At 46.2% G+C, this 21,709-nt stretch overlaps 1 long non-coding RNA gene across 2 annotated transcripts in view; it reads right to left on the bottom strand.

The window, feature by feature from the left end:
* The window catches only part of LOC132251185 (uncharacterized), a 102,483-nt gene that overhangs the window by 58,816 nt on the left and 21,958 nt on the right, over window positions 1–21,709 (bottom strand). For both annotated transcript variants that reach the window (XR_009463068.1, XR_009463067.1), the window contains exons 2-3: window positions 13,490–13,698; window positions 8,910–9,055 (exon numbers count right to left, since the gene is read on the bottom strand). This is a non-coding gene — a long non-coding RNA (uncharacterized LOC132251185). The remainder of the gene's footprint in view (window positions 1–8,909; window positions 9,056–13,489; window positions 13,699–21,709) is intronic.

The raw sequence follows: 21,709 nt of genomic DNA on the forward strand, positions 1-21,709 counted from the left end.
GCACAGTTCACAAAATGTTGCCAGTTAACTTAAGCATGTAGTTTGAGTTGTATGCTTATGCCTCAGAAGAATACCCAGGTTTGATTTAAGAACTCCAAGAAAGAGGATCATTATATTCTGAGGGATATATTTAGGTGGGGATGTTTGTTGCAAAATGGGAATTTCAATGTGGCAGTTAGATGGGAAGGCAGATTTTCACTCCATGAACCACTGAGTCAGCTTCATGGATATTACCAAGGCAAATTGTCAAACTCAGGTGACTGTATGTGAGAGAAAGAGACTAACTTCATATATAGGCAGCTAAAAACAGTATCTGTACACATTGGCACCCAACTGATCCTTTCTCTTCAAGCTTTGCCCTCCCAATTATTGCCACCTTTTCTGTCAGGGAAACTCTCTCTGCTTCACCATAACTGAATGGCCCATTTATGTTATTCTTCCCTTTTACTCTTGGCAAATTTTTATCAGCATGAATTATTTTTCCCTGCTTTTCTCTTTACATGTCTAGTTCAGAAAAGAGTGCCCATTTAGCAAAATACTTGCAAATTTGCCTAAGAGTAGGTCTGTGCTAGGAATGTTATGTTAAGTGTTTCTTGTAAAACTAGACAGGGGTACTGGAAAATGTACACTTCATGCCAATATGGTAAAATCATCCCCCCCACAATGAAAACAAACAGTGCCAAACAATAGCTCACCCATATTAGGGGAAGGGGAAGATGAGGGTGGAGGAAGCCTTGGACCTTTAAACCAAGCATCACCCACAAGAACAGCCCAGCCTAGACCGACAACAAGTAGAACAAATACCTAGGTAAGCAAAAGGGGCCCAGGGAGTACTGAGATTAGGGGGCCAGTGCACACATTTTCAGGAGGCCTCAAATGCCTCTACACAAACGCTTGTAGTATGGGGAACAAGCAGGAGGAACTTACCCTCCTACTAGCTGACACCAACCCAGACATAGTGGGGCTCACAGAAACATGGTGGGACCTAACACACAACTGGGCAGTGAATATCAAGGGCTATAGGCTGTACAGGAGGGATAGGACAGGGAGGAAAGGTGGGGGTGTGGCGCTCTACGTCAAGGAGGAATACACATCCTCAACAAGTAGCACAAGGTCAGAGGAGGGGCACACCAAAGTGCTCTGGGTTAGAATACAAGGAAGTAGAGGGGAAAGGGACTTCATGGTGGGGGTCTACTACAGACCACCCAACCAAGGGGAAGAGCTAGACTGGGAATTCTTAAGTTGGCTCACCGAGGTAGTTAGGTCAAAGGATGTGGTCATCATGGGTGACCTGAACTTTCCAGACATCTGCTGGGAAGAGCAGTCAGCCAGGTTAGAATACAAGGAAGTAGAGGGGGCATCCCTCTACTTTTTAGGAGCAGCCCAGCCTAAACTGATGACAAGAGAAACAGGTAATCAGGTAAGTGACATGGGCCTGGGTACCGCTGGGATTAGGAGGGCGGTCCATTCATCCTCAGGAGGCCTCAAATGCCTCTATACTAATGCCCGCAGCATGGGGAACAAGCAGGAGGAACTAGTCCTCCTGCTAGCCAGCACCAACCCAGACATAGTGGGGCTCACTGAAATGTGGTGGGACCCAATGCATGACTGGGCAGCGAATATCAAGGGCTATAGGCTCTACAGGAAAGATAGGACAGGTAGGAAGGGTGGGGGTGTGGCGCTCTATGTCAAGGAGCAACACACATACACAATGTGTATCACTGGGTCAGAGGAGGAGCAAATGGAAGTGCTTTGGGTTAGAGTACAAGGGGGTTGGGGAGAAAGGGGCTTAATGGTGGGGGTCTACTACAGACCAACCAACCAAGGAGAAGATTAAGATCAGGAATTCTTAAGTCAGCTCACGGAGGTAGTTAGGTCCAAGGATGTGGTTGTCATGGGTGACCTAAACTTGCCAGACATCTGCTGGGAGGAGCAGACAGCTAGGTCTGACTGCTCATGCAGGTTCTTAACTGACATACAGGACCTCCATCTAATGCAGGAGGTGCACAGCCCCACCAGGGGAGACACCTTGTTGGATTTGGTCCTGGCCATGGGCGATGACCTGGTACGGGGTCTGCAGGTGCTTGACCACCTAGGCGATAGTGATCATCGTCTGCTGGAATTCACCATCCAGCGCAAGGTGGCGAAAGCCTCCAGCAAGGCAACAGCCCTTGACTTCAGAAGGGTGGACTTTAATGGGGTAAGAAGACTAGTGGGGGAAGCACTGAGGTCCCAGAGCTGGAGGGAGTTGAGTGTCCAGGAGGAGTGGTCACTCCTTAAGGAGACGATCCTCCAAGCTCAAAGGGAAGTAATCTCTACATGAATCAAAGGGGGCAAGAGGGCACAAAGGCCCCCATGGCTCACCAAAAGCATCCGGGAATGTCCCCAAACAAAAAAGGAGGCGTACACCCGTTGGAAAGGAGGGACCATCAAAAGAGAGGGCTATACCTCGGTAGCTCGGGAATGTAGGGGGGTGGTCAGGAAGGCCAAGGCAGAAATGGAACTGGGACTAGCAACCCAGATCAAGGACAACAAGAAGTCCTTTTTCAAACACATAGGGGGGCAAAAGAAGGTATCAAATAACGTGGGGCCTCTGCAGGACATGCTAGGAAACTGGTCATCTCACCTGACGGTAAAGCTGACATATTCAACAATTTTTTTGCCTCTGTATTTCTGAGGAGGGACCTGGATATCTCCCCCACTGGCCCCCCGCCCGAGGGCCCTGTGGGTGGCACATCCAGGCCTAGGGTTAATGAGGACCTTGTCAGGGAACTTCTGGAGAGACTAGATGTATTTAAATCCACAGGTCCTGATGATCTCCACCCCAGAGTGCTGAAGGAACTAGCAGGGGTCATTGCAGGACCTCTGGCACAGCTCTACGAGCACTCATGGTGCTCGGGTGACGTGCCAGAGGACTGGAAAGGGCCAATGTGGTCCCCATCTTCCAAAAAGGGAGAAAGGAGGACCCAGGAAACTATAGGCCCCTGAGTCTTAGCTAGGTCTTGGGGAAGCTTTTTGAAAGAATTATCCTGGCACATGTCCAGGAAGGGCCAGCAGGGGAGGTTATGCTCAGGGGCAACCAGCATGGGTTCATTAGGGGCAGGTCTTGTCAAACCAACCTGGTGGCCTTCTATGACCAGGTCACCAAATCCTTGGATGCAAGTGGCACAGTGGATATAGTCTTTCGGGACTTCAGGAAGACCTTCGACACAGTCTCTCACCCCATTCTCAGCAAGAAACTAGGAGACAGTGGTGTTGATGCCTACACGGTCAGATGGGTTACTAACTGGCTGGAGGGCCGCACCCAGAGGGTGGTGGTGGACGGGTCTTATTTAGCCTGGAGGGATGTAGGCAGTGGGGTTCCCCAGGGCTCAGTACTTGGGCCCGCACTATTCAACATCTTCATCAGTGACTAGATGATCTCCTCGGGTCCCTTCCAACCCTACCAGCAGCCCTGGACTTCAGGAGGGCAGACTTCAACCAGGTAAGGAGAATAGTCAGGGAGGCACTGAGGTCCCGGAGGGGAGAGGAGTTGGGTGTCCAAGAAGAGTGGTTATTCTTTAAGGAGACAACCCTCCAAGCCCAAAGGGGGGTAATCCCAACATGGATCAAAGGGGGCAGGAGGGTGCAAAAGGCCCCATGGCTCAACAAAAGCATATGGGAATGTCTCCTAACTAAGAAGGAGGCGTACACCCAATGGAGGGGAGGGGCCACCACTGAGGAGGACTATACCTCGGTTGCTTGGGGCCATAGGGGGGCGGTCAGGAAGGCCAAGGTGGAGATGGAACTGGGACTAGCTACCCAGATCAAAGACAACAAGAAGTCCTTTTTTAAATATATAGTGGGTAAAAAGAAGGTACCGGGTAACGTGGGGCCATTGCAAGATATGCTAGGAAATCTGGTCATCACACCAGGTGACAAAGCTAACCTATTCAACAATTTCTTTGCCTCCATTTTCCTGAGCAGGGATCGGGTCAACCCCCCCCACCAGGACCCCCATAGGCCCCAGGGGAGGTGCACCCAGGCCTAGGGTCAGTGAGGATCTTGTCTGGGAACTTCTGGAGGGACTGGATGTATTTAAATCAGCTGGTCCTGATGATCTCCACCCCAGAGTGCTGAGGAAATTAGCAGAGGTCATTGTGGGACCCCTGGCACGGCTTTACGAGCACTCGTGGTGCTCTGGTGTGGTGCCAGAGGACTGGAAAAGGGCCAATGTGGTTCCCATTTTCAAAAAAGGGAGGAAAGAGGGCCCAGCAAACTATAGGCCAGTTAGTCTTACCTCGATCCTGGGTAAGCTTTTTAAGAGAATTATCCTGGTGCATGTCCACGACGGGGCAGCAGGGGAGATTATGCTTAGGGGCAATCAACACGGGTTCATTAGAGGCAGGTCCTGTCAGACCACCCTGGTGGCCTTCTATTACCAGGCTACAAAATCCTTAGACGCAGGGGTAGCAGTGGACGTAGTCTTTCTGGACTTTAGGAAGGCCTTTGACACTGTCTCTCACCTCATTCTCATTAAAAAACTAGGGGACTGTGGCGTTGACACCTACACAGTCAGATGGGTCACTAACTGGCTGAAGGGCTGCACCCAGGGAGTGGTGGTGGACAGGTCTTATTCGACCTGGAGGGATGTGGGCAGTGGGGTTCCACAGGGCTCAGTCCTTGGTCCTGCACTGTTCAACATCTTCAGCAGCGACTTGGATGACGGGGTAAAAAGCACTCTTCAAATTCGCAGATGACACTAAGTTGTGAGGGGATGTGGGCACGCTAGAAGGGAGGAATAGGCTGCAATTAGACATAGACAGGTTACAGGGGTGGGCGGATGAGAACAGGATAGGTTTCAACACTGACAAGTACAAGGTACTGCACCTGGAGAGAAAGAACCAGCAGCATACCTACAGGCTGGGGAACTCCCTTTTCGTCAGTGCAGAGGCAGAAAAGGATCTTGGAGTCATTATTGATGCCAAAATGAACATGGGCTGACAGTGTGGGGACATGGTCAGGAAGGCCAACCATACCTTCTCATGCATCCACAGATGCATCTCAAGCAGGTCCAAGGAGTTGATCCTCCCCCTCTGTGCAACACTGGTCAGGCCACAGTTGGAGTACTGCGTCCAGTTCTGGGTGCTGCACTTCAGGAGGGATGTGGACAACATGGAGACTGTGCAGAGGAGTGCTACTCGTATGATCAGGGGGCAGCAGGGCAGGCCCTACGAGGAGAGGCTAAGGGACCTGAACCTGTTCAGCCTCCACAAGAGAAGGTTGGGGGGGGATCTAGTGGCTGTTTACAAGCTAGTCAGAGGGGACCAGCAGGCATTGGGGGAGTCCCTCTTCCCCCATGCACTACCAGGAGTGACTAGAAATAATGGCCACAAGCTGGCAGCGGGTAGATTCAGACTAGACATCAGGAGGTGCTACTTCATGGTCAGGGTGGCTAGGATCTGGAACCAACTTCCAAGCGAAGTTGTGCTGGCTCCTACCCTGGGGTCTTTAAGAGGAAGCTAGATGAACACCTTGCTGGGGTCCTTTTACCCCAGTACTCCTTCCTGCCATAGCAGGGGGTCAGACTTGGTGATCTCCTCGGGTCCCTTCCGACCCTACCAACTATGAAACTATGAAACTGTTAGCATAACTGCATTTAGACTAGGAGTTTAGCTCTGTTGTCTCTTCTGGCTGAAATGATCTAGTTGGGGATGGTCCTGCTTTGAGCTGGGGGTTGGGCTAGATGACCTCCTGAGGTCCCTTCCAACCTTAATTTTCTATGATTCTATGATCAGGGATCCCGCTTCTTTACCCTTCCAACCAACAGAGCTACATCAACAGAAATCTATAGTAAATCTGGTATAATTTCCATTTAATTCAATTGATCTTAAGCACGTGCTTAAAATTAAGCACCACGCCCTTTACTTCACGGAATCATAGAATCATCACATTGGAAGGGACCTCTGAAGGTCATCTAGTCCAACCTCTGTTCAAAGCAGGACCATCCCCAACTAGATAATTCCAGCCAGACATTAAAACAGGGACATAAAAACACAAATAAGTACTTTCCTGAACTGTTACCTAAATCCTTAATTGTAGATATCTCATTAATAGCTTAACAAAGTCATTTGTACATTCTCCCCATCCTTTGCCAAATTTGAGATCTGTATTTAGGAGAAAGGTGTCATCCCAAGTGCACTGATATTTGTCTTTATAGACTGAACTGTTCCAATGTAACTGCAGGCACATTTCTGACAAATACTGGAGACTGAAAGTTGCATATCTATTTTAACTCTTTTAAATTGTGACTTTACAACAATATGATGACAGTCTGTCATCACAAATGGCATTCCATTTCTGGGGGTCAGTGCTTTGTAGTCTTTATTTGAAATACCACAACAGTTACAGCTAAAGGTGGGAACATGAAAAATGACTGGATATCTTACAATCAACATCAAGGACCTCCATGAAGAAACAATGGCAGTCACAGTAAATTCACCCAGCCATGAATTTGTGTAGGATCCTACACAACGTTCATATTTCTTTACATAGCTATTTGATATTCTGTGTATTGAGCAATACCAAAACATTAATCTGTCTGATAAAATGGTAAAAGTATTAGGAGTTCCCATGTAGGAGCAGACCACAGGTCAGCACAGTTCAGTTTTCTGTCTCTGATTCTCGATGTTTCATTGAAGGTGCAAGAAACCCATTACTTGTCAATTACTGAATTAACTGCTTTAAGGCAACATTTCCCAGATTTCAAAGGGGAATCACAAAAATGAAACCAATTGTGCTCAAGACCTTGCATAACTTTTCTCAAATCACTTTGAAAAGAATGAAAAGTAAATATGTTGACATATGTTGGATTCCACCCAATAAAACAAATAGTTAATCCACAGAACTTCTCAGCAGCACTCTCAAACTCACAATAGAGCAAAGCAGACATGCCCTTCAAGGCAAAATGGGATCTAATCAACAGTCTTGTCACCTTCTTGTACACACACTATAATCGCAATATCTTTGCATCACTGTTGGATAATTATTCTCATCCTTGTTATTGTTACAGTGTCATCTACACCTCCAACTCCTTTTCACACAAATATGCTCACTTTCAAGTGCACATTCATTTTTTAGGGTGGATTTCTCCCATGGACAGACCAGTTCCTCATATTATAGTATGCCTGTTTTCCCATTGCATTTTTTCAAAAAGTCCAAATGAGCTTGCCACCTGCAGGTGACTTCTCTTTAGGAACAGGGGTCCATAGATGATGCAGCAACTAAGAACAGCTTCTTCAAAACAAGTTTTTATAAACAGGAACATACCATGGTCTAAAAGGTCTAAAATAACACCCCCCCCCCCATGCATTTGTCTTATCTAAAGCTTATCTAAGCAGGTCTAACTTCCTGCCCAGAGAGATTTTGTGGTAACTAACAATTTTTATCATGTTTTATATTTTTAAGTAAAAGTATAAATAAATGTCTATGTTTCAATTGCAAACTTGACAGAAATGAATTAAAAATCCTTCAGAGAATATTTTTCCCAGGCAACCTCACTTCTTATCCTGACCCAACTTAGAGAGAAAATATGCTTAAAAACTATAATCATTTGGCTTTAAAAACAAATCTGGATGAAAAAGTATTTCTGAGATATTTCACAAACTTTTATCTTTTAAAATTAATATACTGGAAGCTTTAAAGGAAAGCCTGTTTGATTCACATCAAGGAGACAAAAATAACTACTCAAAATGTACAAATAACTCTTCTGTCAATTATCAAGGAGTCAAACAATGCATTTACAAACATTTTTAGGTCAAATCTTTGAGACTAACCATTTCCACATTATGTCTTAGAATACCATAGAGGTATGATTCATTCTGTATCAAATTGTTAATGCATTATAGTTTGCAGATAGTAAATTTTAATTTAAAAACAATTACTTCATTTTTATCAGAGTTCAGCATTAAATATATTCTTGTAAATAATCGACTAGTATGTTGGTGGGGAAGGTTATAAAAGGACTAAGGTAAACTTTCTTGTAAAAATGTATTGATTTTTTTGCCCTCTGTTGGACATTTTTACTCCAAAATTCTTTTTTCTGTCACAGGCAAAGCACAATTTAGAAAAATATTAAGACTAGATATAATTGCTAGGTAATTTTATTATTGTCTAAGCTTTGATATGCAAGTAACAGGACAATTATCACTATTTAAAAGTTCAACAGTTCCATCATTATTCATTAAAAATTGGTCTTAATATTAGGTCAAAAAGATCTATAATGGCAAAATAAGATAGGAATCTTATTTTACCCAGGTGGTCTACCATTTAGGAATCATCCTTCCAAGGGTTCCACATGTGAGGTATTTTTAGTATAAAAATATAAACTCCAACCTTTGAAGAGGTAAGGTACAAATGATGCAGCAGATGCAAGCTTCATATACTATGTAAATTAAATTCTCTCATGTAAGAGATTCACAATGGTAGTAGTCAAAATTTGATGTCATGTTTATTAAAAATGTGTAACTGTGCAACTGCTAAGTCTTCCACCTCAAAAAAGCTACAGGGAGTAAGTGAAATGTCCACAAGGGCAAGGAATGCTCAGCAAAGAAAGCCATCTTGGAAGTAAAGTGTGGCGACAAAGTATGAATTAGCCAACTTAAACAGAGTTAGATATTAAACTGGAAATGAAAAAAAATGATAGCAGCTTATTCACTCATATGCATCCAGGTACACAGACAGACACAGCTATTATATACTCTTATATATAATGGTTATACATATCAGACCTACCTTTACCATATATGATATATAAGAAAGTGTGTGTGTGTGTAACATGAACAAGGAAAGGAGTTGACTGCTGTGAAGTAATAATGGGGTAGAAATTAAAGTTGATCTAGGTATGGCTCAAATCTTAACAAATAACTTACCTAACATTTTTCATTAAGGATGATGTTAAGTCTGAGATCAAAGCATGATGACCAATGGGAATGAGGGCATCAGAAGGGTATCACTGCATTCAAGATGTAAGCAAAACTCCAAATGTTCAATGTGTTCAAGCTGGAAGAAGTGAACTCTGGAATTCCAAAAGAACAGAAGCATGAAATTGCTGGTCCTGTAATAACTATTTTACACAGATCTAATAAACTGGGAGTAGAACTGTCAGATTAAACAATAACAAATGCCTATATTGATGAATTAGCCAATAGATCATCAAGAATGATGGGCGAGGGGGGCAGCAAGTGGGGACAAAGCCCTGCCTCCCCGAAGTCTGGGCCTGCTCCTCTTTCCCTCCTGGTGCTTATGGTCCTGGTCTGCTCCCCGCCTCCCTGCTGCAGCAGTGGGGGGAGGGAGGAGTGGGCCCAGGCCTGATGCATGGGAGGACTGGGCCCAAGAGTGGGAAGAAGACGGGCCACCATAGCAGGGGGCAGGGAGGGGCTCAGCGGGCCCAGGCTAACCCAGCGGTGGCAGGAGGATGGGAGGAGTGGGCTCGGGGCTGACACGGGGGAGGAGGGGTTGGGGAGGAGTGAGCGTGGGCCCGATGGGGGGAAGAGGCTCGCTCCTCCCCTCCCCTCGCAGCTGCCATGTTGGGCTGGGCTGGGCCCACTGTCCTCACAACTGTGGTGAGCCAGCTTTAACTCCGCTCAGGCCTGCTTTCCCCCCATTTCCCCCCCCCGCATTGGGTCCAGGTCCATTTCCCCCCCCCCCCAGGGTGGCAGAGTGGGTGGGGTGAGGCCAGCCCTGCTGGCCTTGTGCCCCTTTCCGTCCGCTCTATTGCTGCTGCCTCCAGGGAGCTCTTTTGCTGTCGCCTCCCCACTCTGTCCCCTGTGTCCCCACCATCCTGGCGGCAGGCTGCCTTTTGTCAGAATGCTTCTTTGTGCTCTGATTGGCTGTTTGTCAGCCAATAGGAATGCAAATAAAGCATTATGGACAGACAGACAGACAGACTTAGGCTTTTATAATATTAGAGTGGGAGGTTGGGGAGCAAGCCAGGAAACTGCAGGCCCATTAGTTTGAACTCCACACTATGTAAAAACTTTAGAAAAAAACTGGAATCAAACAATGATTAAAGAAATTAAGGTAAATGGAAAATAGAATGAAATGCAACATGTTTAAAAAAGTTACATTGGGATGGACCAAGCTGATAATTATGGTATGGCTGCTGATTTCTATACAAAGGGAATACAGTAGATCTTATCTATCTGGACTTCAGTTAAGCATGATACAATGCCACAGGGAATTTATTAGTTGAGCTGGGGAAGATGTGGAATAGTAGAAGAAGGTGTAAAGTTGCTAAGAAAATGGTTAAAAGGGACATGAAAACAGGTGGTGTTGAAAGGGGAAATATTGAGGCAGAGGAAGGTTACTAGTGGAATTCTTCAAGGATAGGTCATCCACTTTGGTTCAATATTTTTGTTAATGGCATTGGCATAAAAAGCTGAGTGTGCTGATGAAATTTGCTGAAGACAAAATCAGGAAGCATTACAAAGTACTGGAATATTGTACTAAAAGAATTAAATAACCCTGAGACCTGGAGAAAAAGGAATGAAATTTAATAGAGCAAACTCATGCATTTATAGAATAATAAGAATCTCTGCTGTAAGCTATGAGGTCATTGGTTGGAGGCAATGAAGGACAACAGGCATTTTGGTTATTGGTTGATGACTAGATGACTATGAGTCACCAGTAAGATGCAGCTGAGAGGGGCAAATGCCATCCTAGAATGTATCAGGCAAAGTGTTTCTAGTGGAGATATGGAAGTATTAATGATAATGTATGAGGCACTGTTAAAATCTTATCAATAGTACTCTGTACAGTATTCAAGAAAGATAAATTAAAATGGGAGGAGGTGCAGAGAAGTACTTTTAGGAGGATCAAGGGAATAGAAAACGCATTTTACAGGAAGAAACTGAAAAGCATTGGCTTAGTTAGCCTAATAAAATAAAGTCTGGTAAAAGGGTATGATTGCTTTTCTCTCCTTTCTCTCCCAATGTATTTAGAGAAGGCATTGTTTTAACTATAGGACAATATTAGCCCAAGAAGATTTCTAACCATAAAAGGAGTGTTTGTTTTGGAAAAGACATAGAATAGGAGTAAAAAAGAGAAGAAAGAAACCTAACTGGTTTTAAGTGTGGTTGGATCAGTTTATTCAAACCATTATATGATGTGGCTACCTTTGATAGCAGGGGACAGGATTTGATGACCCAGGAGATTTGTTCCAGTTCCACATTCCTAATTCCCACTATCTAAAACCCCAAAGTGCAAACAGGATAACAAAATTCTGTATAGTAATGGAGAATGAGGAAAAGTAGTTTAATGTGTTCAAGCACTTAGGCTGGCTATGCACATGCTTAGTGTTGGGGGAGGGGTGTTTTAATTAAAGTGACTTCCAGAGAGGCGTACTAATTAAAATGCCTCACTGCCACATGTATTAAGCCCCAGCATGTTTAATAATGGTTGTGGGATGCTTTATCTGTACCTCATTCTATGAGCTTTAGATAAAGCTCCTCCATGGCCATTTCTAAATGCATGGAGGCTTATACACATGATGGTGAAGCCACATTAGAGTATTCTAATTAGAATGTGGAGCAGACTTGATTGATTACCGATGTAGGGGTGGCCATGAGTGCCACAAGTGGCATAAGCAGTCTCTCTGTGGCATGCAGGACAAGCAGCATAGCAGCACATAAGACAGGAAGCAGAAAGCAAAACAGCAGATTGGGCAAAGAGCATAGTGTGATGGGCTGGCTGGTAGTGACCTAGCCCAGGGGTTTTGAAAGGGCAAAAGATGATTGGAGGATTTAGGATTACCTTTCCTCACCAATCTGGTAATGATTTGGCCCAGGGGTTTTGAAGGGGTAAAAGATGATTGGAGGACTTGGGATTCCCTTTCCTCACCAATCAGGTCCCAGAGATTCACCCTCCATGTCCCCTGATTGGCACCGTGGGTCACCTGGAGGGGGATAAAAGGGGCAGCATGGCTGACTCTAGGAAGAGACCAGTGAGGGACAATGAGGAAGGAGCTGAGCCAGCAGGGTGGAAACAGTTACCCTAGAAGAGCCTGAAGGAGTGGGACCTGCAGGCAGCAGTTGGACCCTTAGCAGCATGGTGTGTAGCCAGCAGGAAAGGCTCCCCTGCTCCAGCAAGGATCTGAGCAGTGACCTGAAATGTTCCCAGCTTGGCTTCCAGCTCCTTCAATCAGAGGCCAGGCAGCTTGATGTGAGGCCAGGGCTCTGGGAAGGTCAAGACCCCTAGCAGCTTGGAACAATGCTACCAGTAGTGTATGTATGGCAGCATTTCTGCCTACCACGTGGGAGATCTGAGTTTAAGTCCCAGTTGGGTTGACTTGGGGTGAGTGAGCTAACAAGAAGCAAATCTTCTTGCAGTGGAAAGTGCAAGCATCTGTAATAGATATTACAGTATATATAAAACCTGTAATCTTATGAGAGGCACAGTCCTGTTGGCATGATAGTGTGAAGAAATCCCCTCCCCTTCTCTCTGTTCCTCACTTGGGTCAGCACAGGTGACCCTTCTCTCTCCTTGCTTTCTTCTTGGTTCAGGCTGGTTAGTCAGATGACCTGGCCAGATACAATTCCTGGGTGGCGGAGTGCTTTTTTCCTGCTGGCAGGCATTTTGAAAACTGCAAGCAAGCATCCCAGGCAGCTGCCTGTTGATTTCTGTAAGTGGAAACCTGCCAAGAGTTAGGAATTATGTGCAGTCCAGTCACATCTTAAAAGGGTCACCATATCCAATCTCTGTAAATCTCTCAAGTTGTTTTTGTTTGGTCAAAGTGTATTCTGACTTCCTCATTCTACCCCTTCTGTTCAATAAAGGTGTTGGGTTACAACCTGTATTGTTGTGCTGCTGAGGTGGGAGGCCTTCTACCCCTTGCCTGGCCAGTGAAGTTTATTTCTTTCTATTCTTCTTTAGTTTTTCCTGATGCTTTGTCAGGGATGCTTTGGGCTGAAAGAAGCACCCAGAAATATTATTGTGGGCAAAGCACCCTGGGCTGCACAGAGCCATGCCAGAGACCAATACCTGGGTGGTGGCAGCATTACCTCAGGCTTGCAGATGTTCTGCAGGAAGCGGGACAGCTGACTGTAGGCTCCCTGAAGGAGACTCCTTAAGCAAGGTTTTGGGCCTGGTACAGTGAGATAGGTGGCTCTGTGTAGTAGCGTTCCCCACAGTTAGACATACTCAAGAGTCTGCCTACCAGATTGGCCTATCAAGTGATTTAGATGCTGTTTTGCCTAGTTTCTGGATCACACTGGGGCTGCTGTAGGACCAACTTGTGTAGCTGTTCATTCCATAATGGTTACAAACATACTCAAAATGAGTGTAGACCAAAGGGGAAAGCAGCCATTCAGTTTTAGATACTTCCAGATTTAGCTGGCCTCTTAAAAGGGCTAAATACAGAAAGTCAAAAAGCCCTAGGCTGAATCAATTCAATCGTTGCAAATTAGTCTCAGCTGCATAGATTAAATTGAAACAAAAGTGAACAGAGATTTACCTTTGATTCAGGAAATGCAGCCACATGCCTGCAGTGGCTCAAACCAGAAGCTGGGGAGGACACTAGAGCATAGATCTCTGGCTGTATGTTCATTTCCTCTTCCTGCTGCCTCTGAGGTCTCTGGGATTTGCAGTCCAGAATTACAACAGCAGGACGCTGCAGGGTGGCTGATCACTTCCTCTTCTTGCTCCCAGGTGCCCCTGGAATTTCTGGTCCACAGTCACAGCCAGCAGTAAGTTTGAGTGGGAGAAAGGGTGTTTAACTCCCCTCCCTGGCCCCAGAGCCCAGCTGGGGTTTGCCTGGGGGGCAGTTCCACTCCCCCGTAGACTGGGCTGCATCCCCAGCCTGATTTGCCACCCCGCACCCCTTGTCAGCCAGCCCTCATTGATTCAACTAGGGAACAAAGCAGTGAGGCCATCCCTGTTCTCTGAAGCAGACAACATAGCTGAACCCAGGGCTGGAAAGCATGCTGGGATACTTGGGGACTGTGATTTAACTTGAGCCAGGAAGGGGTCTGGGACAGAAGTTTCATAAAATGGTTTGATCCAAATCAGATAAGTCTAATATGACATTCAACCAGGTTTATCTTAAACCAGCTTCAGCCATTTTGAAACCAGATTATATGCACTGAGCTTCTGTTCTGTTATGGGTTTAAACCAGTTTCTAATCACTTAAACTGGTTTATGTGTAACTTCTGTCCCTAGCCAAGGAGGGTATTTCTGGATTGCAGTTTTAGATTTGGGTGCCTAATATTGTTTTAGACACCAAACACAATATCTGGCTGTAAGGGAAAAAGTACCCACTAACTTTGTCTGCCTAACTTGAAATACTCAAGACCTGTACTTAGCATTATATAGGACTTTATACCTTCGAAGCTCAACTCCCACTGACTTAAACTTCACCCAGAAAATAAGAAATATGAAGATAATGGCCACTTATTGAAAGCTAGTTTTAAGCATTGTTCAGGAGCTGTAATAGAGGTACAGACAGAATCCAAGTCCCCAGGGGACCATTCATCCATGATACTGTCCTTTCACTTCCTGTAATCCCTTACCTCATTTACTACACAGCTTCAAAATTTAGTGACAACAGGGGGCTTACAGAAAAGAGTCTTCTTTACTACATAGCTATGATTTCTTTGCAGAGCAAGCCCATCCAGTGCACTGAGAGAAGCATGGGGAGCACAGGAAAAAAATGCAATCATGTCATTAAAGAGTGCATCATAATGCACAAGCACAAGAAAGATAAATTGCACAGGCTGTCTTCATTCTGGCATTTCCTAACATTCAAGTATTTGACTTTGCCATACAAACAAAATATACATTTTAATACAGTTAAAAGCAATGCTAAACTTTGGGGGAAAAAGAATTCAGGGAATATTGATAGAATAAGGGATTGTATCCTGCAAAGCAGTGAACATGTCTACACAAGACATTTTCTACACAGTAAAGTAATTAGCTCCACAGTAAACATCTCAGTGTCTACACATGCAGGGCAATTAGGTTGGAGTCAAATAATAAACTGTACAGGAGAGTAGTAGTACTTGTAAATACAAGTGCTATCCTTCTGCAGAGTTCTTTACTCCATAGCAGCACATGTGTAGACACTGATCTAGCTGCCTGGGGTACAAGGGTGCTTCAGTGTGGGGGCTACCTGTTGGCTAGACCCACTCTGGAGAACCCTCATGCCCCATCAGTCCCTCTGCAGCACGTTGAGCCAGGTTGGAGCAGCCCTGAGGTGCTGAGACCCAGTTCAATGTGTTGCTTTTCAGGACAAACATGTAAATGTGGGATAGTGATAAACATTTGAGTGTATTGTGTCATATTAGTATGCATGTGTAGACGCACTCAGTGACTTTAAAAAGAAAAAAAAGGGTCATAGTGGTCAAGCCAGTGAATGCAAGCCACCAGTGCAATAGTATGGCAAGAGGAAGACTTATGTAATCATGTTAATATAAAGCCCTGAGAAACAAAATAAATTACCCCGTACTAAGCCCTATTGATTTGTGTCTTGTACTTTGCTATCACATTTAAAGATGTGCTCAGTGTACAGTGTAGATGTACCTCTAAAGAGCTCAATCTATTTAGTTTACCAACAAGAAGTTAGAACAGTTTTTTAATTACTGCATATAAATACTTTCATGAGAAGAAAATAATGGGTACTAAAGGGCTTAATCTACAGGAAAAGACAACAATAGGATGACAATATTATTTTTAAGGAAATCTGGGACACTGTTGTTTCCCCCCCACCCCATGCCACTCCACCTCCCTGCTGATTAGCGGCCGGGGGCGGGGGGGGGGGGGTGGGATGTGGGTCAGGAGGAACTATCCACAGGGAAATGGAGTGAGTGAGGCCAGGAAATCAGGTGCCTCTGCTGGGCAACAGATCAGGAGGAGGTGGAGGAGGGCTGAGCTGGAGGTTGCTGCTGAACAGGGAGAAAATTGACCTATTCCACAGGAAGTGTGAGTGCAGTGTGTGTGTGCATGCGTGCAGCTGCTCCAGATCCAGGCTGCTATACTGGAATGTGCATGTACTTCACCTTGAGCAGTTGCTTGACTATCATGTCAGTGAAAGCAAGTGTTCAGTTCATCATGTCAGTGTTCAGTGCAGCCTCCTCTTGCCTCTATCAGACCTCTATGCACATCCCCATCTGTTCCCCACCAGCTGCTTCCCCTTTTGGCTCCCTTCCCCCCAGCTCTCCTTGTGCTCCCCACTCACTCCTCCCTCTTCTCCCTCCTTCCGTCCTCACCACCTCTCCCCTCCCATTGCTCCCCACATTGCTTCCCTAGTCCCCAGACATCTCCCTCTTTTTGCCTCTGCAACCCTCCTCTCACTTCTCTCTCTCATCCCTCTTTCCATCTTTCTAGCTTGCCCTCCTCCTCCCCAGTGTGCAAACACACACTTGGTGGTATCAGGGGGAGTTCTGAGCTGAGCTCTGGGCTCTAGCCCCTGGCTGCCAGGCCTAGGTGGGACCAAGCTGGCCAGAGCTTTAGTCCCAGGGAAGATCCTGGAGCCCAGAGCCACCCTCCCCCCCCAAACATGAGTTCCCAGAAGCTGGGTGGACAGGAAGGGGCAGGGACTTCTGCTCCCCTCTGGGCAGGGTTCTGAGCTGCCTTGCTGCAGTGGTTACTCCCTGGTCCTGTCTCCGCTGGGCTGCAGATGGGTGAACACATGTGTAGGCAGTCTGCACTCACAGCAGTACTCTCCCTCTGTGTTGCCCTGGCCAGTACCTGTCCCAGACAGGAGGACTGGTGCCCAGCCCAGCCCAGCCCACCCCTCACTTCCCACCGCTGCTCAGGAGGAGCCAGGTAGGGTAGCACCAATCAGGGACTTTTGTTTGAACTTTCACTAACTGGCTGGGGCAGCCTACAAAATCCAGGACTGTCCTGGCCAAACTGGGACGTATGGTCACCCTAAATAACAAGAACCATTGCAAGAAGCAGAAGTCAAACAAATTCAAATTAAAAATAATGCACAGATTTTTAGCAGTGAGGTGGTTTGCCATTGGAACAAACCACCAAAGGAAATGGTGAATTCCTGATATCTGTCTTCAGATATCAGACTGGATGCATTTTTAGGAGATATGATTTAGCCAAAACACAAGTAATTGGTCCCAGTACACAGTAACAGGTGAATATTTAATAGCCTGTATTGTACAGAAGGTCAGACTTCTGTCTCTTTTGGCCTTAACCTATAAACTTAAATATTTTTTAAAAACATTTTTTATGTGCAATTGACTTTGTTTTTTTTAAAAGCAAACTGAAAATAATTCCTTAATAGGAACATCATCATGCTGATATCCATATAGAGCATCAGCAGGGCTGTAAACTTTAGATCCCCTACACAGATCTTTTTCCTTTCAGCTAATCGAGGAATTGATGGAAGTAATTAGTTTGTCATCCTCTATATGGACAACCACTGGTAGGAGTTGGGGCATGTCATTGGATTTCACAGATGTGTGCTGACAATACAGAAATGATGAGACTCAGGAATTCTGAGTCCTAACCAGTCTCTGAAAGAAAGTGTTACTCTGTTTGGGATAACTTATTTTGCTTGTTTTCCCCAAACTTGATTCTTTTCCCTCCAATGAGTCCTGTTCCAGCCCTTTCTTTCCTGTATCCCAAGCTCCTCCTTTTTTTCTTTGTTTCTGATCCTCAGACTTTCCATCCCAATATTTGCTGAACCAGTCAAGTCTTTCTATTCTGTAAACCTCAGACCCCATATTCCCCCTAATTCCTAATACCAGTCTTTTTTCCCAGACACCTGTCCTTTGAACCAGGAAATAACTGTGCTTTTAATTTTCTATCTACCTGATTGCATCCATGTATCAAGTAGACATAAAAATGCATCATTTGCATAATCAATTGTCCAGGAGTGAAAAATGATGATAACGAAAGGTAAGCTTGCCTTAAAAAATAACTTACATTGCATTTGTTTTGTTAATGTTCCTCTCACTCTTTTGCTTTTATTCTCTGTATGCATTTTTCACATTTTCTGTTCCTTGAATCACTTTTTATCTTATTATTTAAAGTAGATTATTTTTCTCTTCCTTTCTGCTTCTGTTTTCAATCTTGGTTAAATAGAGCCTTGTCTGAACTATACTTTCAACCTACCTAGTCAGGTGGATCTGAAATCTGTCAGAAGGTAACTGAAATATTTATTTGGCTTGGAACTGGTGATTACTAGGTCTGGGTTGGTGTCCCTAAGAAATTAAACTATAGGCACAGAAAGATCTTCCTTTGAAGCCTAACTATGAATTACTATTACTTAGATGCTGCTTTTGTTGACTTATCTGCTGCATAGTATACTGTTCAACACTGCATCATGATCCACAAACTATACCTCATGAATGATGACTTAGATCTAAGCCAGACCATTTGTAGCCTCTTGATTCATAGACTGTAAGGCTGGAAGTGAACTCAGAAGATCATCGGGTCCAGCCCCTTGCACTAGCCTCATCAAGGCTAGCACATGATCCTAGGAGGACCCTGGGATTCATTGAGGGGGTGGAGCATCCTCCATTTAAACCCAGGGCCTCAGAGAAAAAAGGAAGTCTGTGCTGAGCAGGCCAGGAGGCAACATCAGGCTGACCTGCTCCTGGAACATCCTGGAGGTACGGACAGGAGCTATGGGGATGGTTTGGAGCCTCCTGGTCCTGGGCAAGACCTAAAACTGCACCCTGCCAGGGATGGGTGGTCTGGTGGGGCTGTTTGTGGCCAAACAGTCCCCCAGAAATGTCAGGCCAGTTACCACCCCAGTGAAAGGCAAGGAGGGGTGCCTGAAAACCCCAGTCCCTGCCTATGGGTGGGTTACTGACAAGCGAAGAGACCTGGGCCAGGCAAGCTCAGAGGGAGACATCTGAGCCCAGTGTAGTGGGGCCAGGCATGGCAGCAGCCACCTGAGCCCCACTGGATGGAAGACCACAGTGCAGTGGGGCAGGCATGGTGGCAACTACCTGAGCCCCACAGGATGAAAGACCCCAGCAGCACAGTGAGGGGCAGGGAGAGTGAAATGGTCCAGTGAGGGGCTAAGCGAGAGGGAAGGCCCAGTGAGTGGCCGAGTGTGGCCCCAGGGAGGGGCAGGCGAGAGAGGTGGGGGTTTAGTCCAGAACAGGCAGCCGGCCGGCACTGAGACCCGGCCCTGAAAGGCCAGCCTGTTAAACCCAGCACGGTGACTGTCCAGTCTCCTCTTGACAATTTGCAGGGCAGGCAATTACACCACTTCTGGAGGGAGCTTATTCAACAGTCTGGACAATCTAACTGTGAAGAAGTTTTTCCTAATGTTAAGCCTGAAATGGTCCTCCAGGAGTTTGTGGCCATTACTCCTTGTTTTCCCCAAGGGTACCCTGAACAGTAATCACTGAGCCCTTGATGTACTCCCCTTATGTAGTGGTAACCTGTTACCAAGTCCCTTCTCAGCCTTCTCTTGTTCAGGCTGAAGAGCCCTAGGTCATTCACTCTTTTCTTGTATGGTTTGCTGTGCAAGTCTCTGATCATATGGGCGGCCCTCCTCTGGACTCTCTCAAGCTTTGCAACATCCTTGTTAAAGTGCAGTGCCCAGAACTGGACCCAGTACTCCAATTGGGGTCTCACCAATGCTGAGTAGAGTGGAAGAATCACTTCCTTGGTTTTGCTGGAAATCCACTGATTGATGCATGCCAGAGTATTAGTTGCCCTGCTGGCAATAGCATCACACTGCTGGTTGATATTCATACAGTGGTCTATTATTGCCCCCAAGTCCCTTTCATTAGTGGTGCTGGTCAGTTTGGCACTGTCAAGCCTGTAGGTGTGTAGAGGGTTGTTTGTCCCCAGGTGGAGCACTTTACATTGCTCAATATCAAACTTCATCTGGTTCTGACTCACCCAACTTGCCAGCCTGTCTAGCTCTGCCTGTATCTGTGGCCTATCTTCCAGTGCGACCACACTTCCCCATTACTTGGAGAACAGATGTGGAACTAAATGGCCAGAAAAGTAGATGGTGCTCCCAAAAGAACAGTTTATGACAAGGCAGTGTGCTCGCCCCACTTTTATTCAACATCTGGATTAACAATCAGCCACTTCCTGCTGAATATCAGCATTTCATCTATGATGACGATCTCTGTATTACTACACAGTAGAAGAATTTGAGGACACAGAGAACATCCTGGAGAGGGCACTGAAACTGATATTTTGTTATTACCTAAAGAATTATCTCAAACCCAACCCTAGGAAAACTTTCCTGGGGTGACCAGAGTTTCAAACATTAGAAACACCCATTCAACTTAGGAGTAACTCTGGAACATACACTTAGTTACATAAAGCACATTATGCACGTCTACACGTGCATTAATGTGTTTTAGTTAATGCACATTAAATCTAGTACTTTCATTGTGAGGTACTAGGAAAATGTGCATTAGCCAAGGAGATGCTCCGGCACCCAGCTAGAGTGTTTCTATGCCTGCCCACTTCACCCTAGTCATCAAAAACCTTCACCAGGACCCCCGAAAAGGAATCATGAGGCAGCCCTCAGCCCCCAGCTGCGTTCCTGCTGTCAACTGGGTTATAACCTGGTGACAGAAAGAGCGCACATGGTGGAGGCTGGGGTCTTGGCACCCCAGCGAGAGGGCCACCACCAGGGAGATAACTTTCTCCAGGGTTTGGAGCTAGGGGAGCATGACCTAATTAACGATATAGGGAGGGATGGAGCTGAGGGCCACCCTGGTCCCCAGCTCTTCTAGGGGCTCAAGGGGGACACACCCGCCCTCCACCATGAGCCCCCTATCCACTGCTTTTTTGTGTCAGTCTCCAAGGCAGCAAAAAAGACCTCCTTGCCATGAAGGTGGGAGGCCACCATGATCTTGGGAGGCCCCCTGCTACCCAAGCCAGGGCCTGCATCTAGGTCTCAAAGTGTAGGTTTTCCCACTTGGGCAGTTGGCACTTTACCCTGTGCCTGTGGGTGAGTGCCAGAAAGGGGGCCCTGCTGTCTGACCTGGAAGGGCTGGAGGTGGAGGGTCCAGGCCCCATGGCTTTGGGTTGCCCCACATAGCTGCAGTTCCTTCACTGGGTGGCCCCATTGGTGGTGCCGGGGCTAGGGCCAAGGCCAGGCTGATTGGGTGTGCTGGCTGGTGTAGTTACCTTACCCAGGTAACAGACATGGGCCTAGATAGTCCTGGGATTAGGGGGGCAGTGCATGCACCTTCAGGAGGCCTTAAATGCCTCTACACTAATGCTCATACTATGGGGAACAAGCAGGAGGAACTTGCCCTCCTGCTAGCTAACACAAACCTGGACATAGTGGGGGTCACTGAAACTTGGTGGGATCCAACGCATGACCGGGCGGTAAATATCAGGGACTATAGGCTGTACAGAAGGGATAGAACAGGGAGGAAAGGTGGGGGTGTGGTGCTCTATGTCAAAGAGCAATACATGTCCTCAACAAATAGCACTGGGTCAGAGGAGGGGCAGACTGAAATGCTTTGGATCTGTATACAAGGGGGTCGGGGGAAAAGGGACTTAATAGTAGGGGTTTACTATAGGCCACCCGACCAGGGGGAAGAGCTGGACCAGGAATTCTGAGGTCAGCTTGCGGAGGCAGTAAAGTCAAAGGATGTGGTCATCATGGGTGACCTAAACTACCCAGACATCTGCTGGGAAGAGCAGTCAGCTGGATCTGACTGCTCACGTAGGTTCCTAGCTGAGTTGCAGGGCCTCCATTTAACCCAGGAAGTGCACAGTCCCACCA

This window comes from Alligator mississippiensis, chromosome 1, assembly GCF_030867095.1.
Source record: "Alligator mississippiensis isolate rAllMis1 chromosome 1, rAllMis1, whole genome shotgun sequence".
NCBI classification, from domain to species: domain Eukaryota; kingdom Metazoa; phylum Chordata; order Crocodylia; family Alligatoridae; genus Alligator; species Alligator mississippiensis.